Raw genomic sequence first — 19865 nt, 5'->3', positions numbered from 1 at the left:
CGTATCCTCTCTCCTGGGAACATAAGTGTTTAACAGCATCCCCACTTCTATTTCCATCCTTGGCTCACGTGACAGGATACCATAATTCAGCTCCTTTTCTAACATTTAATTGTATTAAATGAATAAACCTTGGCACTCATGGAGTTCTTTCTTTGCACCTTAACAAGGGTTGACTCAGCCTCTCATGTTCACTGTTCTTCAATGATATATAACCAGTTCTTGGGTGCTCCTGTCTTTGACACTAGGCCAGGCAGCCTTTCTTGGTCCTTCCATGATTCCAGCTGATTTCTTGCTGCAACAGAACTTTCAGCCATCTTCTTCATGGGCTTAAACTCATTAAAATTGTGACACCAAAGTCCAGATTCTATATAATAGTGGTACCGCCTGCAGTTTATTCACTACGTATAGCTAGCTTCTAAGATTGCTTAGTCTACTTACGTTGCATTTTCTGCAGTGCTTCTTCACACGTGCAATCTTCACTTCACACATGAAAGTTTACTCGATTCCTTACTTCCTCATCTGATTCCATAAAGTCTAGACATCCTCTTCTTCAGCCACTCTTCTCGGTGTGTCATGCTCATCTCTTGTGTTGTAACGTCTCCTACTCCTCTTTCTTTCATTTTCATATTCCTTCCGGGATCTCTTCCAAGAGTTTTTCTTATCTCTACTTGGATACATCAGATAGGGTTTTCTTTGTGGATACCTTTCCTCAAAGACTCTCGGCGGACTAGGCACAACCACTGGTGTTGTGCATGGTGCAATTTTTTTACTTCCAGCATATAGGCAGGATGGGAGTGGGACTTCCTGCAGAGGCATTAGGTTGCTACTGTACAAGCTCTTCTTCAGCCTCCCTGCTGACCCTCTTGCACCCTCTATCATCACTGCCATCCAGTCCTGGTGCGCCTCCAATGATCTCTGCCTCAACACCTGTAAAACTGAGATCCTTGCCATTGGGACCCCTGCTCCCTCTTTCTTCCCCTCATTCTGGCCTTCTTCCTTGGGCTCTCCCCCTGTGCCATCAACTGAGCCAGAAACTTGCAGTCATCTTCAACTCCTCTCTCTCCTTCCTCCCTCACTCTCAGGTCATTGCCAAGAAGTCCAGCTATCAGCTTTACCTTCTAAAAGGAATGTTACCTTTTCTCACTTTCCCTCAGAGGCACAATGTGACTCAAGCTTCGGTTCTCTCTAGACCTGACTTCTGTAACAGTCTCCTCCTGAATCTACCTTCTTCCACTCTGCTACCCCTTCAGCTTATCCAGAATAGGCAGGGCCATCTTAAGTGCTTTTTGGGCCCTGGGCATCGACATCTTTGGGGCCCCTGCCCCACCAAACTAAAGGAATTAAGGAATCAAGAATACTGTTTGTGTCCCCAGCCCTCACCCGTTGCGCTCACAACCTATCGGTTGATATTCTGTTTCACAGCATAATAAGCATGTTTACTCCCTTTAAGTACCCATACCTTCTTCATTCTTTCTCTAATCAGAATGATAAACAAATAACATTTGAAGACCAACATTAGCAGTCTACAAAGAGGTTACTGTTCTAGTGAATAAAGGATCATTTTTATCAATAACATCCAGGAAGGTATGCAGCTTTTAGTATTAATGCAGGACCATATGTAAAAGGTACATTTAACCCATAATAGACAGATAACCCACATTTGCTGCCTCACAGAATGCAAAAGTGCTCATGCATGGATAGAGGAGACCAATTGGAAGGAAAAGAAAGCTACACATACCGTAGTATGGATAGTGGATGTAGATTAGAAGCTACCAGGAAGGTGTCTTTATCCAGACAGACTGAGATTAGAAGTGGGATATGGTTTTCAAACAGTGTTGCCATTAGATAGAAAACAAATGCCTGTGGTGTGTGATGTAAATATGCTCACTATTAAAGTGGAAGCAACCCTATAGCCAGTGAAACCATGAATAAGTCTTTTATGAAGATTATACCATGAGAAGGAAATCACTCTGAAGGGCTGACAAGTTTGAAAGGTTTAGGGACAGGCAATATAAGATTAAATGAGATGCCCAGGATCACACATTGGTTAAGGGCTGAATGGGTGAATCTGGGGCCAACTCTGCAATTTCTGCATTTGAACACTTTCTTTTCCAGTTCTTACCATGTACTGAAACAATCTTATTTTAATAAAAAACGGACTTGGAAGGTACACAAATCACATTACCAAACATGACAATTTTTTAACAAAATATTATAGAAGGGTGTTAAGCAAAATGGGAATGGTTCTAGCTTCGTTCTCTCCATCATCAAGGGAAGTGTATACGTACCAACATACCAATCGATGTGATTTAGCACATTTAATCTGGGTTTGTCTTTTTGTATTTTAAAGCATTAAATACTTCCAAAACAATGGCTTGTGACATTTTCATTTATAAATGTGCATAAAAACCTTTGACCTTTACCAAAAAGCAAACCTTTTTTTGTGTCAAACAAGCAGACCTTCCACTATGCTTGCCTGAGGCCTGCAACATATGGTCCGCTATCTTCTGTCTACCACCCCTGCCACCCAAATGGCCTACATAAGAAGAAAGATCAAGTAATGGGCAAGACGATACAAGCAGCACGCAAGAAGGCAAACCTCACAGAAGACATCACAGTAATGTAAGATATATTAGATGATTTGACCAGGATCACTGTATCCTCTGCTGTCAAATCCAAGATACAAGCATGACCATTTCCGTTCCATAGTCTTGAATTTGGATACTTATTCACCTCTTGGACTAACAGTTATGCAATCATTGGAAGCGATTGCCTAGATTTTACAACACCCCATCTGAACAAACCAATATCTAGACATTCACCATACGGATGATATGAGCAGGATCTTCCCAAATTCCGAGAGCACCTTAAGACTTTCCTATTTTCCCCCTCCTTTTCTCCTAATCCCACAATTGCTGAATCGGTGTCCTTGGCCCTTATGCATCCTGGGCCTTGACCTCCCCCACTAATTGTTCCCAGCTCCTGTTTATCCACAGCACTTTGCATCTGCACACCCTCTGCTCTGGAGGCTTGCACTTACACCTCCCGCAGCCAACGCTGTGTAGCACTCAACATTCCTATCACTTCGGCTATGGCTCACCCACAAGTAGTAGTATTTTTCTAGTTAGTCATTATGCAGATGGTGTGTTTCATTAAAGTGTATTTATTTTTTATAGAACTTGATTGGTCATTCGCTTTATTTTGGACTGTTATGCTTTGCTGTTTGGGTCGCCACTGAATCGTGTTCACATCCCTCTTAAAAGCATAGCTTTCTCTCGGCCCACATTACCACAAAAGACAAAAGCGGTATATATCTTGACCGTGCCTGTTTGACCTTTATGATTCATTGTGTTGGCTCTTGGTTTGTAGCAGTGTGAAGGCTGAGTGGGCATGTTAGCCTCTACCCTTCCTTGTACTTCTGCAGTGTAGCAGTGTGAAGGCTGAGTGGGCATGTTAGCCTCTACCCTTCCTTGTACTTCTGCAGTGTAGCAGTGTGAAGGCTGAGTGGGCATGTTAGCCTCTACCCTTCCTTGTACTTCTGCAGTGTAGCATTGTGAAGGCTGAGTGGGCATGTTAGCCTCTACCCTTCCTTGCACTGCTGCAGTGTAGCAGTGTGAAGGCTGAGTGGGCATGTTAGCCTCTACCCTTCCTTGTACTTCTGCAGTGTAGCAGTGTGAAGGCTGAGTGGGCATGTTAGCCTCTACCCTTCCTTGTACTTCTGCAGTGTAGCAGTGTGAAGGCTGAGTGGGCATGTTAGCCTCTACCCTTCCTTGCACTGCTGCAGTGTAGCAGTGTGAAGGCTGAGTGGGCATGTTAGCCTCTACCCTTCCTTGCACTTCTGCAGTGTAGCAGTGTGAAGGCTGAGTGGGCATGTTAGCCTCTACCCTTCCTTGTACTTCTGCAGTGTAGCAGTGTGAAGGCTGAGTGGGCATGTTAGCCTCTACCCTTCCTTGTACTTCTGCAGTGTAGCAGTGTGAAGGCTGAGTGGGCATGTTAGCCTCTACCCTTCCTTGTACTTCTGCAGGGCAGAATACAATTTGCCACATAGTGGTCTGTCACAAAGGCTATTTGAGACATTTTGCACTAAAGCAGATGTCAAGAAGTGCATGAGGTGCCCTACACCCCTTGAAGGCAGTGAAGGAGCACTGCAGCTACTGGTTGGTAGCCTTCGCAGGTGCACCCCTTGAAAGCAGGGGGGTAAACGCCAATGCAGGCAAAATGCGGTTTTTACCTAAAAAGGATACGTGTCTTGGAGTTAAAGCATTTGGATTGTTTCAACCCTGGCACTTTTGACATATTGTGTTATGTTAATTGGCTTTTATTCTAAGTACACCACTGCCATAGTTGTCTGAAACTGCCGAAACCTTGTCCGTGTGGGTGAATTGGGGCCTCGCCTGGGGTGGTCTGTGGGTTGAAAAGTAAATGGCGAAGAGGCAAGCGTGGGATGGCAGGAGGGAGGACGCCAGGGAACAAAACAGACAAACTAAAGTTAAAACAATAATGGAACGAGAACATATTGATGAGTGATGGTGAGTGCTGGGATGCCTGTGCAGTAGTGTGGGTTTAGAAGGGCGAGGTAACACAGGGATGAGTGACGGTGGTTGCAAGGAGGCCTGTACAGTAGTGTTGGTTTAGAAGGAAGAGATCACAAAGGGTTGAGTGTTGTGAGTGCTGGGAAGCGTGCAAGGTAGTGTGGGTTTCCAAGGGAGAGGTAACATAGGGTTGAGTGATGGTGAGTGCTGGGAGGTGTGCACGGTAGTGTGGGTTTAGAAGGAAGAGATAACAAAGGGTTGAGTGATGGTGAGTGCTGGGAGGCGTGTACGGTAGTGTGGGTTTAGAAGGGAGGGTACCAAAGGGTTGAGTGATGGTGAGTGCTTGGAGGCGTGTACGGTAGTGTGGGTTTAGAAGGGAGGGTACCAAAGGGTTGAGTGATGGTGAGTGCTGGGAGGCGTGCACGGTAGTGTGGGTTTAGAAGGGAGGGATACCATAGGGTTGAGTGATGGTGAGTGCTGGGAGGCGTGCACTGTAGTGTGGGTTTAGACCCATACGAGGGCATTAAAAGAAGCAGAGTTGGGCTTCACTCATGTTGGCAGGTACTAGTGCCAGTCTCATTTAAAGTGATGACCCCGGAGAGAATTAGGCGTCCTCGTGACACTGTGGCTGTGTCATGTGCGCATGTTTGGGATGGTGTGTAATTAACGGGTGTGAATTCTGACTTGAGATATTGCTTTTAAAATCTTGGCTTCACTATTTAACTTTTTTATAATGTCGACATTCGAATGGAGTCTTGCGCTCCTGCTTATTCTGGGGGTCGCTTCACTTACGGGGGGTTCTTTCAGTATTTCCACACTGGGGGTTCAAGCATCGGCGGACTCCTTGTTTTCTGTCTGTTTTTTCCCTGAAAGTGCGGTTAGTGGATTTGCACAATGAATAATGTGGCCTCGCCGGCGGTGCTGGCGTAATAATGCAATCTCATTGACTCCCGGCCTAATGAGATGCAAATCCAATTTTCTGAGCAAGTGAGCAGGTGCTTTCCTGGATATAATGCGCTGTGAATGTCCACCTTAGCATACAAGGCACCTTCTCTCCCTCTCTCCTGCTTCCGTGCCCAGGGTACGGTGGCCACTCTCCTATCCCTCTGTATTCTGGGCGGCGCTGCTGGATGGGGAGAGTCGTTGAATGTTCTGAGCGTCTTGATTACGCCGCGTGGTCACCACCGCTGGGCGCCAGAAGTCCCAGGATCAGAGGCCTCAGGCGGAGGCGGACCAGGACCTAGAGCAGTAGTCTTCAAACTTTTTTGGCCCGGGCCACAGCAGAGCAAAATTTGGGCAGGCCGGTACCCCCCGAAAATGCCAAATGGACAATGTGTATGATATGATAGGTTATTTATAACGCGCTGAATACCCAGAGGTTTCTAAGCGTAGACCCGGGGATCGAACCTGTGTTGCTTCTTGTCTTGCTTCCAAGGCGAGCGCGTTGCCGCTGATCTATCCTCTCGAGCTGTCACCACTATTGCGTGCTGTCACCACACCCTACTCCCAGTACAGTCCCTGGGCTCCATTATCCCACTCCTACCCAGTCCCTGGGCTCTCCCCACCCCATCACACACCATGGGCTTTCCCCATCCTGCTCCCACCACTATCCCATGGTTTACACCCATCCTGCTCCCACCACAGTCCCTGGGCTCCCCCATCCCGTTCCCAACACAGTTCTAGAGCCAGTGGGGGCTGGTGATTTTTTTAATTGAAGGGGCATAACTATTTCTCCAAAAAATGTCCTTAAGCGACCGAGTACAATGAGGGAGCCTGAAGCAATCAGGGGGGTGGAGGGGTTGGGAGGGTTTCCCCCACGTGATTTAAAAAAAGAAATAATGGGTTAAAATGTTGCATTGTAGAGCATACATTAAAAAAAGAAATGGGTAAATAGCCAGTTTGCAATTGGTGCTGGGAGGCCCAGGGGGCAGGCATGACATTTTTTACTGTACATCTATGATAGATGTCTAGTAAAAAACAAAAAAATAACATCCCTGTCACCTGGGCCCCACTGGGCGGCCTAACACAATCAACATGATTATGTTTGTATGCAAGGCATTGGGGTGGCAAGGGGGAAAGCATGGTATTTTTGACTGAACATCTATGATACATGTCTAGTAACACAGAATAACATCCCTGTCCCCTGGGCCCCACTGGGCGGCCTAACACAATCAACATGATTATGTGTGCTTACAAGGCATTGGGGTGCCAAGGGGAAAGCATGGTATTTTTGACTGAACATCTATGAAAGAAATCCAATATAAAAATACCATCCCTGTTCCCTGGGCTCCACAGTGCCTCAGAAGGAGAGCTGATTTTGGCAGGTGGGTAGGGGATTGTGCAACAAAGGCATTTAGGCATTTTTAAAATGCCTTTGTTGTTCAACCCTCCTTCCCCCTCTATCCACCACTTGCTAAAATCAGCTCAATGAACCAAAACAAACTAACACACACACACATTCATACAGCAATCACTCTATCATTCACACAAGCATCCATCATCACACACTCACTCATAACACAAGCATACAAGCATCCATACACTTGTTTAAATAAAAAGAAAATGAACATAAACGTACCTTCTGCAGGGGCCTGCCCATTGGTGCTGAAACGCCCTGCACCACTCTGCTCTGTCCGTATGTGCGAAGTTCCCCAGCCATCATTTCCAATGAGGTATGCAATGCTGGCGAAGCAAAACACCCCAGCCTTGCATGGCTGAGTGAGCATGTGCGGCTGGGGCACTGAACTGAACTATCAAAGGGAAACAGTGTTTCCCTTTGACAGTTCAGGCAGCCCAGGAGCACTCCCTCAGCTGGAAAAAGCAGCTGAGGGAGTACTCATTGTTTCACTGGGCTGGCTCCTTAGCTCCTCCATAATGGGTGAGGGGCTACTGGGTGGACACCCCCTCGCCCATTATGGATAAGCTGCCAGGCTTGGACTGGCCTGTAGGGCAATAGGGCAATGCCCTATACCAAGAATGCAAAATGCTAGTGTAGGCCAGTCAGAATGGGCCACTTTTTTGGCCAACGTGGGCCAGTTTGAGGAGTTACTTCACTATGCAGCTAGTAGTTTTCACCATTGTTGCTGAATAAATATTCTTTAAATATCATAATTTACTTACATTTTACCACAAAACACCCCCTTGGGTACTATTCAAACAGTCTGTGACTAAAGGAAGGAATATCCATTTACAACTGCGGGCCACTTTTTCATTGGTGCCTGAGACAGTTTCATGCTTCTGCCTGACCATGTGAGCCGCCCTGTCGAACGGAAAATCATATGGTGCCTCCTATACAGTATGAATATGTGTATATTGGCCTAATCCACGTTACAAGGTCTTGACCTTAGATCAGTGTAAGCCACCATTTTAGGTTCACCCGCCATTTTAGATTCTCTCTCTAAAGTCACCCTGTGTTCTAAAATGGTGGACAGTGTCATTCCGAATGTAACATGGCCGTCTTGACCTCTGTGTATAAACTAATATGTAACTTGCCTGCAGGCCACATGTTGGGGTCATGAACTGAGACCTTGTCCTTCGTTGACCTGTGTATATAGGGTTACCTGCGCCGACAAAGTTAATCCTCAAGCACATGTTAAACATAATATATTCAAATAGTGAAATGTGAACACTTGTTTAACTGCATTGTATAAAGATGTTTGAGAAGGCTCAATGACAAATCCGAAGACACATTGTTGCCATCGTAACTTGTTGGTGAATGTATTAGTGGTAAACCCTAAATGTATAGATGCAGGAACTCGGCATGAACCCTAGATCCGTTATGTATTAACTTATAGGTGGGCTGAACGACATGTTTCAAACTGTATAGAAGGTGTGACTATTCTAATGTACAGCCCCACTCACTGAGCACACCGAACAGGGCTGGAGTTTGCTGTGTTGTACTGAGGGCCGATAGCTATCTGTTGCTTTGTCCTTTGAAACTGTTCAGTATAGAATAAAGATCTCTGTATCTTTCTTTGTAACCCGTGTTTAGTGTATTTCCTTTTGGGGTACTCAGCCTCGATATCTTCTTTTTGCTTTCACAGCCCCTGCCATTTCTTCCAATCTAAACCCCCCTCCCCTTTTTTTATTTCAAGCTGGCCTCTTACGGCCCCCCAGGGATGTGGCTGCGGCTCCCTGCGTCTCCACGCCCCACAGTTTGAATACCACTGACCTAGAGGGTGGCATATTCAACCACTTTGCATTCCATTGTAGGCTGGGCTCATACAGTTGGGGGCACAGGTGGAGAGTTGTGATGTTATCCATTTACTACATTTTGTTTTGCAAGTGAATGTGGTCGAACACCTTCCCAAAGGAAGCAGGTGGCATGTGTCTCTCATGGGCCTTGCCGCCCGCATAGCCTGGAGGGGATGGCCATTAGACATGGGCTTTCTAAACCTTATCTTCATGGCAGTCTATCAAGTAAGTTTCCCTGCCCTTAAGTCCACTCTCTGCTGTGTAGTACGTCAGTGAAGCGGGGCTCCATGGCCACTCAACCATTGCTGACATGCAAGTATACAGCCAATCTGCCGACCACAGATATTGCCAACTCTTGGGATTAATGGCCAAGATCCCAGCAGGTTCTGCTTGCCAGCTTCCTGATCCCACCAGATACTGCTTGCCAGCTTCCTGATCCCACCAGATACTGCTTGCCAGCTTCCTGGTCCCACCAGATACTGCTTGCCAGCTTCCTGATCCCACCAGATACTGCTTGCCAGCTTCCTGATCCCACCAGATACTGCTTGCCAGCTTCCTGATCCCACCAGATACTGCTTGCCAGCTTCCTGGTCCCACCAGATACTGCTTGCCAGCTTCCTGATCATGCTGCACTTGCTGCCAGCTCCCAGATCTCACCAGATATTTCTTGCCAGCTTCCTGATCACGCTGCACTGGCTGCCAGCTCCCGGATTCTACCACATACAGCTTACCAGTTTCCTGATCATGCTGGACTAGCTACCAGCCCCTGGATCCCTTCAGATACGTCTTGCCAGCTGCTTAATCACACTGGACCTGCTGCCAGCTCCTCGATCATGCTGAACTGGCTGCCAGTTCCTGGATTCCACCAGATACTTCTTTCCAGCTTCTTGTAGGACTGGCTGCCAGCTCCCAGATCCCATCATATACCACTTGCCAGCTTCTTGATCACTCTGGACTGGTGGCCAGTTCTCGGATCCCACCAGAAACCACTCTCCAGCTTCTTGACCATACTGGACTGGGTGCCAGTTATTGGATCCCACCAGATATTGCTTTCCAGCTGCTTAACCACACTGGACTGGGTCCAGTTCTTGGATCCCACCAGATATTGCTTTCCAGCTGCTTGACCACACTGGACTGGGTCCAGTTCTTGGATCCCACCAAATATTGCTTTCCAGCTTCTTGACCATGCTGGACTGGCTGCCACCTCCCAAATTCCACCTGATAACGCTTTCCAGCTGCTTGATAAAGCTGAACTGGCTGCCAGTTCCTGGATCCCAGCAGCTACTTCATTCCAGCTTCCAGATCATGCTGCAGTGGCTGGAAGATCCCAATTACCACCAAATACTGCTTGCCAGTTTCTTGATCAATCTGCTTGCTGTCCACAAAGCTCCCTGATCTCCACATATACTGTTCATTAGCTTCATGATCCCATCAGATACTGGCTGCAAAATAGTGTCATCCAGCTCCCTGATCCCACCAGATACTAATTGCCAGTGCCCCAATCCCACCAGATTCTATGTGTCTGCTCCCTGATCCAACCACATACTGTCTTCTGGCTTCCCGATCCCACCAGGTAGAGAGAGCTAACTCCCTGATTTCACCAGATACTGGCTACCAGCACCATCATCCCACCAGATAATGGATCCCGGATATTATCTGTCAGGTCATTGGTCTCACCAGGTACAGAGAGCTAGCTCCCTGATTTCACCAGATACTGGCTGCCAGCACCATCATCCCACCAGATACTGGATCCCGGATGTTATCTCCCAGGTCATTAGTCTCACCAGGTACAGAGAGCTAGCTCCCTGATTTCACCAGATACTGGCTGCCAGCACCATCATCCCACCAGATACTGGATCCCGGATATTATCTGCCAGGTCATTGGTCCCACCAGGTACAGAGAGCTAGCTCTCTGATTTCACCAGATACTGGCTGCCAGCACCATCATCCCACCAGATACTGGATCCCGACTACTATTTGCCATGGCATTGGTCTCACCAGGTACAGAGAGTTAGCTCCCTGATTTCACCAGATACTGGCTGCCAGCACCATCATCCCACCAGATACTGGATCCCGGATATTATCTGCCAGGTCATTGGTCCCACCAGGTACAGAGAGCTAGCTCTCTGATTTCACCAGATACTGGCTGCCAGCACCATCATCCCACCTGATACTGGATCCCGGCTACTATTTGCCATAGCATTGGTCTCACCAGGTACAGAGAGCTAGCTCCCTGATTTCACCAGATACTGGCTGCCAGCACCATCATCCCACCAGATACTGGATCCCGGCTACTATTTGCCATGGCATTGGTCTCACCAGGTACAGAGAGCTAGCTCCCTGATTTCACTAGATACTGGCTGCCAGCACCATCATCCCACCAGATACTGGATCCCGGATATTATCTGCCTTGTCATTGGTCCCACCAGATACAGAGAGCTAGCTCCCTGATTTCACCAGATACTGGCTGCCAGCACCATCATCCCACCAGATAATGGATCCCGGCTACGATTTGCCATAGCATTGGTCTCACCAGGTACAGAGAGCTAGCTCCCTGATTTCACCAGATACTGGCTGCCAGCACCATCATCCCACCAGATACTGGATCCCGGCTACTATTTGCCATGTCATTGGTCTCACCAGGTACAGAGAGCTAGCTCCCTGATTTCACCAGATACTGGCTGCCAGCACCACCATCCCACCAGATACTGGATCCCGGATACTATCTGCCAGGTCATTGGTCGCACCAGGTACAGTGAGTTAGCTCCCTGATTTCACCAGATACTGGCTGCCGGCACCATCATCCCACCAGATACTGGATCCCGGATATTATCTGCCAGGTCATTGGTCTCACCAGGTACAGAGCGCTAGCTCCCTGATTTCACCAGATACTGGCTGCCAGCACCACCATCCCACCAGATACTGGATCCCGGATACTATCTGCCAGGTCATTGGTCCCACCAGGTAAAGAGAGCTAGCTCCCTGATTTCACCAGATACTGGCTGCCAGTTCCCAGGTCCCACCAGATACTATGGGCCAGCTCCCTGATCACACCCCATATCATCTGCCAGTACACTGATCTCACCAGATACAGGCTGCCAGCTTCCTCATTCCACTCATATACTGCTGTCCAGACCACTGACACCACCAGATATTTGCTGCTAGCTCCCTTATCTCACCAGATACCACCTGCGAGCTCCATAATCCCACCAGATACTGGTTGGATGCTCCCTTGTCCTACCATATTCTACTTATCAGCTTCCTGATCTCATCATTTACTGTCGTTCAGCTCCCTGATTCCACCAGATGTTTATCAGTGCCCTGATCCAACCAGATACTGGCAGCTAGCTACCTGATCCCACCAGATACTGGCTGCAGGATCCCGTATCCCACTAGATGCTATGGGCCAGCTCTCTGATTCCTGTCTATACTATGGGCCAGCCCCCGGATCCCGCTGGTTACTGTTGACCAGCTCCCCAATCCCACCTGATACTGGCTGACAGCCCTCTGATCCCACCAGATACCATTTTTCAGATCCCTGATTTGAATGGACCCTGCCCACCATGCTCCCTGATCCCACCAGATATTATTGACTAGATTTGTGATCACACCATATACCATGGGCCAGCTGGATGATTCCACCACATACTGGCCACCAGTACCCTGATACCATCAGATATTGTCTGCCAGCTCCCCGATCCCACCAGATCCTGGCTGCCAGCACCCTGAAGTGACCAAATAATGTTGACCAACTCTGTGATCCCACCAGATACTGGCTGCCAGCTAAGGGATATCACCGGAAACTGGCTGTCAGCTCCCTTATCTGACCAGATACTATAGGCCAGCTCCCTTATCCCACCAGATACTATAGGCCAGCTCCCTTATCCCACCAGATACTATAGGCCAGCTCCTTGATTTCACCAGATACTTTTGACCAACTCTGTGATCCCACCAGAAGCTGTTGACCAGCTCATTGATCCCACCAGATACTGTTGACCAACTCTGTGATCCCGCCAGATGCTGTTGACTAGCTCCCTGAACCCATCAGATACTGGCTGCCAGCTAAGTGATAACACTGGATACTGGCTTCAAGCCACCTGATCCCACCACATGCTATAGGCCAGCTCCTGATCTTACCTTATACTGGCTGCCTGCTCCCTGATTAGACCAGGTACTATGGGCCAGCTCCCTGATCCGAGCAGATACTGTCTGCCAGCTCCCAGTTCCCACCAGAAGATTGCAGCCAGCTCTCTGATCCCAGCAGATACTATGGACCAGCTCCCTGATTCCACCAGATACTATGGGCCTGCTCCCTGATTTCACCAGATACAATGGGCCAGCTCCCTAATTCCACAAGATATTATGGGCCAGCTCCCTGATTCTACCTGATACTTCGGGCAGGCCCCCTGATTCCAGCACATATTATGGGCCAGCTCTGTGATTCCACCAGATACTGTGGGCTAGCTCCTTGATTCCACCACATATAATGGGCAAGCTCCCTAACTCCACAAAATATTATGAGCCAGCTCCCTGATTCAACCAGATATTATGGGCCAGCTCCATGATTGCACCAGATACTATGGGTCAGCTCCATGATTCCACCAGATATTATGAGCCAGCTCCCTGATTCCACCATATACTATGGGCCAGCTCCATGATTCCACCAGATATTATGGGCCAGCTCCATGATTCCACCAGATATTATGAGCCAGCTCCCTGATTCCACCAGATATTATGAGCCAGCTCCATGATTCCACAGATATTATGGGCCAGCTCCCTGATTCCAACAGATATTGTGGGCCAGCTCCCTGATTCCACCAGATACTGTGGGCTATCTCCTTGATTCCACCACATATGATGGGCCAGCTCCCTAACTCCACACAATATTATGGGCCAGCTCCCTGATCTCACCAGATACTCTGGGTGAGCTCCCTGATTGCACCAGATACTATCTGCCAGCTCCCTGACTTAACCAGATACTGTCTGGACTAAGGACTCAGGTGGTGTAGTTTTTCTGTTGCCTTCTCAGTCTGATTGACTTTTTCTTCGTTCTGGCTATGATAATGTCTTCTGTGTACACTGAGACCTGTGGGCGTGTTGCGCCTTATAAAAAAGTATTAAGTAATTCATTAATTCATTCATTCATTCACCAGATACATCAAGCAAGCTCGCTGATTTCACCAGAGGAAGGGCTCCCATGGCATTGAAAACGGTATCACAATAAATGGGTGAAGTGGGTGGGCGAAAACGGAAAGAATTAAGATAGCAGAGTTATCAGACAAGAACATATGGGCCACTATGATGTCACAGGATGCGATAAGTGGATACGCGAGGGGAAGGACTTTGAGAGCAGTTGTGTAGAGAAAGGCTGGATGTCGGATATAATACAGTCTGCTGAATATTAATTGACAGGCAATACCTCTGGTACAGATTATCTATTTTAAAAAAAAGCATATCAACAATACTCTGTGCCCTTGTATATAGACCACGTGGGCAGACTGAAAGCTTTTGTATTCCGGCAGCTTAGGCAGACTGAGAGCTCTGGAATATAGACTGACTGTACAGACTGAGTACTTTCGCATACATGTCACAGATACAGACTAAAATATCTTGAATATAGACTGCCTAGGCAGACTGAGAGCTCTGATGCACAGACTGCCTAGCAAACAGAGCGCTCTTGCATATAGACAACCTGGGCAGACTAAGGGCTATGATGCATAGACTGCCTAGCAATGCAGAGAGATCCTACATACAGACTCCCTAGGCAGACTGAGGGCTCTGATGCACAGACTGCCTAGAAAAACAGAGAGCTCTTGCATATAGACAACCTGGGCAGACTGAGGGTTCTGATGCATAGACTGCCTAGCAAACAGGAGCTCTTGCATACAGACTCCCTAGGCAGACTGAGAGCTCTGATGCACAGACTGCCAGCAAGACAGGGAGCTCTTTCATACAGACTCCCTAGGCAGACTGAGGGCTCGGATGCACAGAGTGCCTAGCAAAATAGAGAGCTCTTGCATATAGACAACCTGGGCAGACTAAGGGCTCTAATGCATAGACTGCCTAGCAAACAGGGAGCTCTTGAATACAGACTCCCTAGGCAGACTGAGAGCTCTGATACATAGACTCCCTAGCAAACAGGGAGCTTTTGCATATGGACAACCTGGGCAGACTAAGGGCTCTGATGCATAGACTGCCTAGCAAGACAGAGAGCTCTTACATATAGACAACCTGGGCAGACAGAGGGCTCTGATGCACAGACTGCCTAGCAAGACATGGAGCTCTCTCAGATAGACAACCTGGGCAGAGTAACAGCTCTGTTAAATAGACCCAGCGTCTTCCTTATAGTGATTTTGTGCTCGAAACTAAAAAGCGAAGAATTGTGAAATTTTAAATGTGCTGCAACATTTTTGAAATGCTATTTTAAAGGCACAAAGTGTAATATTGTACCAACCTGCTACTTGAATTATTAGTCTGATCGACAAATGTGTGTCACTTTCTGATATGTAGTACCAACAGAACCAGTGAGGTCCAGACCCCACACATTATTTATAGGAAGGCACTCCCTTTGTGGGGCAGTGTTTCCCATCTGGAGGCACAAAGTGGAATTCAGTAAGTTTAGTAGCTACCTATAATTATTTTAATTAAGCATAAATGTCACAAAATTTAGATATTTGAGCCTCAATATTTCCTTTTTCTTGCCTCATAAGTTGGACATCTATGTATAGACTGCTTGGGCAGACTGAGAGCTCGAGCGTATAGACGACATGGGCAGACCCAGAGCTCTTGTATATAGACCGCCTAGGCAGACTGAGAGCTTGTGTATACAGACCCATCTAGGCACTGAGAGGCCCTGTGCATAGACCTCTTCAGTAGACTGAGAGCTCTTTAATGTAGGCTTGCTGGGCAGACTGAACGCAGTTGTATATCGACTGCCTAGGCAGATGGAGTGCTCTGATATGACCACCTAGGCAGACTGAGAACTCTTGTGTATAGACCGGCCGAGCAGACTGATAGAGGGGGTGTATAGATAGCCTAGGCAGACTGAGAATTCTTGTATATAGACCGGCTTAGCAGACTGAGAGGTCGAGTGTATAGACTGCCTAGGCAGACTGAAAACTCTTGTATAGAGACCGAATGATCAGAATCAGAGGTCAAGTGTATAGACTGACTAGGCAGACTGAGAACTCTCGTGTATAGACTGGCAGAGCAGACTGAGAGGTCATGTGTATAGACCACCTAGGCATACTGAGAACTTTTGTTTATAGAGCGGCTGAGCAGACTGAGAGATTGTGTGTATAGACGCCTAGGCAGACTGAGAACTCTTGTGTATAGACTGGCTTAGCAGACTGAGAGGTCACGTGTATAGACCACCTACGCAGACTGAGAACTCTTGAATATAGACCGGCTGAGCAGACTGAGAGGTTGTGTGTAAGACACCTATGCAGACTGAGAACTCTTGTGTATAGACCTGCTGAGCAGACTGAGAGGTCATGTGTATAGACCGCCTAGGCAGACTGAGAATTCTTGTATATAGATCGGCTGAGCAGACTGAGAGGTCGAGTGTATAGACTGCCTAGGCAGACTGAGAACTCTTGAATAGAGACTGGCTGATCAGACTGAGAGGTTAAGTGCATAGACTGCCTAGGCAGACTGAGAACTCTTGTATATAGACTGGCTGAGCAGACTGAGAGGTCATGTGTATAGACCACCTAGGCAGACTGAGAACTTTTGTATACAGAGCAGCTGAGCAGACTGAGAGGTCATGTGTATAGACTGCCTAGGCAGACTGAGAACTCTTGTGTATAGACCTGCTGAGCAGACTGAGAGGTCATGTGTATAGACAATCTAGGCAGACTGAGAATTCTTGTATATAGATCGGCTGAGCAGACTGAGAGGTTGAGTGTATAGACTGCCTAGGCAGACTGAGAACTCTTGCATAGAGACTGGCTGATCAGACTGAGAGGTCAAGTGCATAGACTGCCTAGGCAGACTGAGAACTCTTGTATATAGACTGGTTGAGCAGACTGAGAGGTCATGTGTATAGACTACCTAGGCAGACTGAGAACTTTTGTATATAGACTGGCTGAGCAGACTGAGAGGTCATGTGTATAGACCACCTAGGCAGTCTGAGAACTTTTGTATACAGAGCAGCTGAGCAGACTGAGAGGTCATGTGTATAGACTGCCTAGCCAGACTGAGAACTCCTGTGTATAGACCTGCTGAGCAGACTGAGAGGTCATGTGTATAGACCACCTAGGCAGACTGAGAATTCTTGTATATAGATCGGCTGAGTACACTGAGAGGTCGAGTGTATAGACTGCCTAGGCAGACTGAGAACTCTTGCATAGAGACTGGCTGATCAGACTGAGAGGTCAAGTGCATAGACTGCCTAGGCAGACTGAGAACTCTTGTATATAGACTGGCTGAGCAGACTGAGAGGTCATGTGTATAGACCACCTAGGTAGACTGAGAACTTTTGTATATAGACTGGCTGAGCAGACTGAGAGGTCATGTGTATAGACCACCTAGGAAGACTGAGAACTTTTGTATACAGAGCAGCTGAGCAGACTGAGAGGTCATGTGTATAGACTGCCTAGGCAGACTGAGAACTCTTGTATATAGACTGGCTGAGTAGACTGAGATGTCATGTGTATAGACCGCCTAGGCAGACTGAGAACTCTTGCATATAGACCGGCTGAGCAGACTGAGAGGTCGAGTGTATAGGCTGCCTAGGCAGACTGAGAACTCTTGTATATAGAGCGGCTGAGCAGACTGAGAGGTTGTGTGCATAGACCACCTAGGCAGACTGAGAACTCTTGTATAGAGACTGGATGATCAGACTGGGAGAACAAGTGTATAGACTGCCTAAGCAGGCTGAGAACTCTTGTATATAGACTGGCTGAGCACACTGAGAGGCTGTGTGTATAGACACCTAGGCAGACTGAGAACTCTTGTATATAGACCGGCTGAGCAGACTGAGAGATCATGTGTATAGACCGCCTAGGCAGACTGAGAATGCTTAGATATAGACCGGCTGAGCAGACAGAGAGGTTGTGTGTATAGATGGCCTAGGTAGATAGAGAACCTTTGAATATAGACTAGCTGTGCAGACTGAGAGGTCTTGTGTATAGATCACCTAGGCAGACTGAGAACTCTTGGAAATAGACCGGCTGAGCAGACTGAGAAGTTGTGTGTATAGATGCCTAGGCAGACTGAGAACTCTTGATTATAGACCCGCTGAGCAGACTGATAGAGGAGGTGTATAGACGGCCTAGGCGGACTGAGTATTCTTCTTGTCTTTGCTGAGGCTGATGTATATAGACCTGCATAAACAGACCGAGAGCTCATCGGCAGAATTATAGCTGTTGTGTATTGAGAGTTATGGTATATAGACCAGTGGACAGAGCAGACTGAAAGCTTGAGTACATAGACAGGCAGGGCAGACAAGGAGCTTTTGTATACAGACCACCTGGACAGACTGAGAGCATTGGATCATAGACTTGCTGGGTAGGCTGCAAACTCTTTCATGAAGTGGCCGTCTGTGCAGACTTGATGATCCTGCCTATAGAATGTCTAGGTAGAATGAGAGCTCTTCATTATAGACCATCTGGGCAGACTGAGGGCTCTAGTATACAGGTCACAATGAGATGAGAGCTCTGGCATACAGATGGCCCAGGCAGACTGAGGGCTCTAGTATACAGACTGCACTGGGTAGAATGAGAACACTGGTATATGACCCTGGGGGACAGACTGGGAGCTTGTGTATTTAGACCAGCAGGGCAGTCTGAGAGCTGCTGTGTATAGACTGCCAGGGCAAGCAGAGTGCTATGTTATACCCACTGCCTGGGCAGAATGAGAATGCTGGTTATAGATCGCCTTGCGGGACTGAGAGAGCTTGTACACAGACGCACTGGGCGGACGGAGAGTTGCTGCATATAGACAGGCTGAGCAGACTGAGAGCTCATGGTATATAGGCCTACAGGTCAGACTGTGGGCTCTGTCTATAGGCCGCCTTCCTGCACTGGGAGAGTTTGTACACAGAGTGACTGGGCGGACTGGGAGTTACTGTATATAGACCGGCAAGTCAAACTGTGAGCTCCTGTTTATAGACCGTCTTACTGAACTGGGAGAGGTTTTACAGAGACCGACTGGGCAGACTGGGAGTTTCTGCATATAAACATGCAAGTCAGACTGTGAGTTCTGTTTATAGACCACCTTGCGGACTGGAACAGGTTTTACACTGCTCTTCTGTAGAGCTTTGCTCGCACTGCCCGCAGGGAGCTCTTCTGTGGAGCTTTGCACGCATGGCACGCAGGGAGCTCTTCTGTGGTGCTTTGCACGCATGGCACGCAGGGAGCTCTTCTGTGGAGCTTTGCACGCATGGCACGCAGGGAGCTCTTCTGTGGCTTTTTTGCGCGCACGGCCCGCAGGGAGCTTTTCTGTGGCGCTGTGCTCGCACTGCCCGCAGGGAGCTCTTCTGTGGCCCTTTGCGCGCACGGCATGCAGGGAGCTCCTCTGTGGCCCTTTGCGTGCACGGCATGCAGGGACCTCTTCTGTGGCCCTTTGCGGACACGCAGGGAGCTCTTCTGTGGCCCTTTGCACACCTGCCCCGTAGGGAGCTCTTCTGTGGCCCTTTGTACGCACTGCCCGCAGGAAGCTCTTCTGTGGCCCTATGCACGCACGGCATGCTGGGAACTCTTCTGTGGTCTTTTGCACGCACAGCACGCAGGGAGCTCTTCTGTGGCCCTTTGCGCCCGGCCCGCGGGGAGCTCTCCTGTGGCCCTTTTCGTGCACTGTCCGCAGGGAGCTCTTCTGTGGCGCTTTGCACACACTGCACGCAGGGAACTCTTCTGTGGCCCTTTGCGGACAAGCAGGGAGCTCTTCTGTGGTCCTTTGCACGCACTGCACGCATTGAGCTCTTCTGTGGCCCTTTGTGTGCATGGCCCGGAGCTCTTCTGTGGCCCTTTGCGGGCATGCAGGGAGCTCTTCTATAGCCCTTTGCGCGCCTTGCCTGCAGGGAGCTCTTCTGTGGCCCTTTTCGCGCACGGCACGGAGAGAGCTCTTCTCTGGCCTTTTGCATGCCCGGCCCGCAGGGAGCTCTTCTGTGCCACTTTGCATGCACTGCACGCAGGGACA

This window comes from Ambystoma mexicanum, chromosome 11 (assembly GCF_040938575.1).
Source record: "Ambystoma mexicanum isolate Mex_15411 chromosome 11, UKY_AmexF1_1, whole genome shotgun sequence".
Lineage (NCBI taxonomy): Eukaryota > Metazoa > Chordata > Amphibia > Caudata > Ambystomatidae > Ambystoma > Ambystoma mexicanum.
This window is presented reverse-complemented; position numbering follows the sequence as displayed.